Genomic DNA, 5,253 nt, shown 5'->3' on the forward strand with positions numbered 1-5,253 from the left:
CCACTGTCCCGACTCTTTCATCTGCGAGCGTTGCACGTGCAACATCACCTGCAACGTGTGAATTGTCTCACAAGGGGCAGCCCGGTGCATGTAGCTCCCGCTTGCGCAGGGTCCGGGAAAGGGTCCGACCATTTTGGATCTATAGTACGCAGCCTTTTCCTACATTTCTGTAAGAGGCTGTTTCCAGGACTTGAACCCATGACCTCATTGTCACAAGGCAGCAACTTTACCACTGCGCCAAGGCTCCTCTTCTGCACCTGCAACGTGTGAATTGTCTCACAAGGGAGAGGATATAATATAATACGTACGTAGCATTGCAGTGACGTATAATATAATACGTACCCAGTCTACGGTGGCATTGCAGTGAGCCTGGGGTTCCGACGTGGTAGAAAACAAGGGCTGCATCGTAACCGTGGCGGAGGATGTCGATGATGATTTGTACTGGCAAAATCATCTTGAGGTACTTGCACGGTGAACATTTATAAAAAAAAATAAGTAAGGTAATTTCTGAGATATGCAGAATATATTTTGACGAAATATAAACAAATGTGAAGAAAAAAGCAGAATGGGCCAGTCCAATAGAGATCGAAAAAATCCAAAAGAAGGGATGCGTAGGACTCGATCTCGCAACCACCAGGCCGCCAACGAACCTTGAGAAAGTTTGTGATTAAAAAGCCATGTGAAGCTTTAAGAAATAAGGGCAGCAGGCAGCAGCAGATCCGAATGGTATTTGTTTTTTTTTTCAAAACACTTCTTGAACAATTAAAGGCAGTGGCAGATCCAGAATAATTCTTTTTAGTTCCTAACAATTTTGGACAAACATGACATTTTTTAAAAATGTGAACAAAGTTTGAATATATATATATATATATATATATATATATATATATATAAAGGGATTTTTTTAATTTAGGATAAAAATCAAGAAATCCACAAGAACATTGTTTTGGAATTCCTAAACATTTTAAAAAGTAAAAATAAACTTTGAAATGAAAAAAAGGAAAAGTAAAAAGATAAAAGAAAGAACTAAAAAGCCAGAAAATCCCCCAAAAATCGGGTCAGGAACCTTCTAGAGGTTTCCCAAAACTAGGTTACTACTGAACTAATAAAAGGAAAAGGAAAATTGCAATCTTCCTCTGGATGTTCTATCTATCTATACGTAATACGGAGTATTAAACTCCATTTTTTTTATCAAAATGTGTTTCATACGTCCTTTTTATAGTACTAGCAAAAAGGTTCGTGTGTTGCAACGGGTGAAAATTAATATCACATGCCCCTAGCCATTTCGCAACTTATTCTCTTCTCCACCCTTCTCTACGATAGTTGTGATGTCTACATATCACAATGAACCCAGATGTGATCAATCCCAACATGATAAGCTGATCCACCACATAACACACTATTTGTGTAGGCTAGCATTGACTGACAAGAGCATGTGGAATCAGTTAGCATACATAGATATCATTGGTACCTAATGACCAGCATATGAGAATGTTAAAGATATCACTCTAAAGCCGGCTCCAACACAAGAGCTTTTAAAATCATGAGCAATTAAGATGTACAATCATCCGGCGTTAGCAGCTACATTGTCTATACACTTTTTTAGTGTCCGACTCCAGATTATGTGCCGATGCCAGGAAAGTAGCTGGAACGATGCGAAAACTGGCATGATTTTATCCATAGCGCCCGTATTGTACATGCCCTAACCAAGTTTCAGGTGGCAAAAATACTTATAATTATCTTAAAGAAACCTGAGATGGCTTCTTTGAACTTTTCTTGATCATCTACGTCCATATGGCAGGGAGCCTACGAAAGCTCACAAGCAAAAGAGCAATCACGGTGAGGCAACATATGTTTGTTCCGTTGCGAAAATCTTATTGTGGAGATGAAGAAGGAATATACATTAGTTTGTTTCGTTGAAAATTGAGCGTAATCAAAATAGAGTTGCTCAACACCGCTTGTTGCTTGCGCTGGTTCCAAGAAGTGTATCTAAGTTTGTATTAGCATACTATAACACTACTACATTTATCCAATGCACGGAAAAATATGTTTGATGGCAATTGATACAAGCAAGCAGCTGGTCGACACAACCGATGATGGCACTGGCCGCAGCATTGATGACTTGAACAGGGTGTCCAGGAAGTGGAAAAAATGAACGTTCACATGCATAAGAATAAGCACTTCAAGGGCATACAGTAACACGTACCAAGAGTGGATAGAGTGTTTTTTCTCTCCTTCCCATAATTTTCTAAACAAAGCGGCAAAAACGTCAATAGGTTACAGGAATTATACCACACCCAACAAAAGCTGCCTACATGAATCAGACAGGTCATTGTGGTCTCAAGAAGCTGGTTGTAGCACTTATATGTTTTTAGTTGACATTTTGGTCTACTATACTAGGGGTTGGGGCGCCACCTGCTGGCGCCTCTTGAGAGGAAGCTGGGCGGTGCCAGGTTGGCAAGCGCCCATTCTACTTGCTTTCTTGCTATCTTGGCAACACATGGACATTGCAGTGATGTTGTGGCCCTTCGGCATTCAGAAACAATATCAACGACAAGTGGCTCTCTCGAGACTTCGGCCACTACAAGTTGAAGACCATGGCGGCACTCACAAGCATGATGACCAAATTTTGTGCCATAGCGGACAACTGGCTCGCCAAGAAAAGGGGCCAAAGCAACAACCCGGGGACATCCATGGTGCGTGATGAAAACAGGAAGCCACGACGCAAACGTAAAAACAAGCGCTGAAATAGAAATAACAGTGACGCGAAAAAGTCAACGTCGTGTTTGATAATCAAAGGCAAGGTGGCGGGGCTAAGAAGAAGCCACTCCATGAAAGGAAGGATGGCAGTGGCTCCAGCTAAACAAAAAATCTCCACTAGAACATATCTAGCATCTGAGTTACATTGATTGAGATCAACCTACTAACTAAATGGATCCACTTAATCCATTTGTCGCCAACTAAAGCTCTTCGGAATTGAATATTCAATGGGCTAACCCCCAGAACAGAGGCCATTGAGGCATCCTTCCTAAAAGCAAGAGTGTAAAGGGTCGGGTATTGAAGAGCTAATGGAGTGTCACCCAACCAGGCATCTTCCTCGAAATTCGTTGATTGGCCATCACCAACCATAAAGGAACCTCTCTTAAAAGAAGGAAGACTTGACATTCATCAAGCCCTTCCAAAAGGGCAAATCATTAGGCTTCGCATAGACTTGGGATATCGTTTTGGAATGCAAGTATAGTTGTGCAACAACTCTTGCCAAAAGCCTTCCTCGTTAAGCAACACACACAAGAACTAGTCATGTTGAAGCATGTGATGTGAATTATGTGCGGTGACCCCTGTTGGTACAACTGTGCAAGGGTAGTGTCACGATGAAGGATGAACTCACCCACCTTGCAAGGAAATGCCCTGCCATTGCATCTGGCATCTGTGAAGGATGTTGATTTGATAACAGACAACTGGAGGGGGCAAACAAAGGATGTATTAATTTTCCTTTAGAAAACACTACGGATCCACAATGTACAATACAATTGCAGGTGGAGGGGCAAACAAAGTAGAGCCAGATTATAGAAATGCAAGAGCAAAAATCATAGAGAAATGGAAGATTATACACCGGTTTTTAGTACTTTATGATTGGGAGATATCCATGCCAGGTTCACCAAGTAATTGTTTCTTTAGATCATGAGATTAGCACAGCTGAAAAGATATAAGGAATAATTCGTGCAATCTTCTGTGACCAGACAAAGAACCGCTCTTGTTAACAACACCAGACAAATGAAGCTGAAAAGAGAGGCTAATAGTTTGCACCATTTTCTAAGACGACAAATAATTACCCGCGATATAGGTTGCAAAGAACAGACACCATCCATACAACTAAAGATGCCACATTGTACAACATACAGTGAGAGCTACTTACATTAACAATGGACCATGGTAAAAGAAAGAAATTACAATGCCTTGATATTTTTTGTATCATGGGATGGCAGCCCAAATGGTCCTCAAAAAAGGTAAAGAATGGCTCTGGCAGCCTTTGATCTATCATCACATAGAGGGCAGGTTAGGGTCCCTATTTTTGCTCTCGACGAACAAAATGCGCAAAGGTCAGCGACCATCTCATCAACCACGGACTCTAGCAACTCTGTTGTTATGTCTTTTGCAGCTTCATGTGACTCCGTCTTGAATTCAATCCAGCTCCCGCGAGGACCACTTATTTCTCTGTGCACGAGTTCATCCACCATCCATTCCATGGCAACCTTGAGACTCTTCGTCTCTTTGTAGATTTCTTCCGGCGAGAGCTTCTAGAGAAACGCCATCCCCGTAAACCATGAATTGTATCCACCGTTGAAGTAGTATACACACTTCATGCTTACTATTTCATCCGTGTACTCAACGAGCAGCCTCCGAATCAACTGTATACTCACTCACCATTTGCATTTGCATTTGCATTTGTACCGCGCTCTGCAGAGTTGCAAGTTTCTGTTGAAAGAGAAGCTTCCCATGTAGGGGGACTTAAGTGAAGATGCTCTAGCCCCATTTGATCAATGAAAATTTTATCATGCTTCACATTTGAAAAAATGTTGAACAAGTGTTTGAAAAATGTTAATCAAGCGTTTGGAAAATGTTAAATGTGTATAGAAAAAATATTACCATGTATTCAAACAATGTTAATTCTTTTTGGTCATGTATATAAAAATGTTAATCAAGCATTTGAAAAAAATTTGAGCAAGTATTTCAAAAATATTGATCAAACATTTGAAAAAAAATAATGTGTGTGGAAAAAATGTTGACCATGTGTTAAAAAAATAATGAAAATTTTTTATCATGCATATAAAAATGTTAATCAAGCATTTAAAAAAATGTTGAGCAAGTATTTAGAAAATGTTGACGAAGCATTCGAAAAATGTTAAATGTGTATAAAAAATATTGACCATATATTAAAAAATGTTTAACATGTATTTCTAAAATGTTAACCATGTATTAAAAAAGTGTTCAAAATATGTATTTAAGAATAATGTAGATCATGTATTTGAAAAAGTTTAATGTGTATCGAAAAAATGTTTCATGAGTATACTAAAGATGTATATTGTGTATTGAGAAAACCTACGCGAAACAAAACAAAAATGAAGAAGCCCAAAAGAAAACAAAGAAAGCAAAAAAGAAACAAAGAAACCCAAGTAAAATGAATAAAAAGGAAGAAAACCATTCAAAAAAAGAAAACCAAAGTATAACAAAGAAAACTGATGAAAAAAACAG

This window comes from Triticum aestivum, chromosome 5D, assembly GCF_018294505.1.
Source record: "Triticum aestivum cultivar Chinese Spring chromosome 5D, IWGSC CS RefSeq v2.1, whole genome shotgun sequence".
Lineage (NCBI taxonomy): Eukaryota > Viridiplantae > Streptophyta > Magnoliopsida > Poales > Poaceae > Triticum > Triticum aestivum.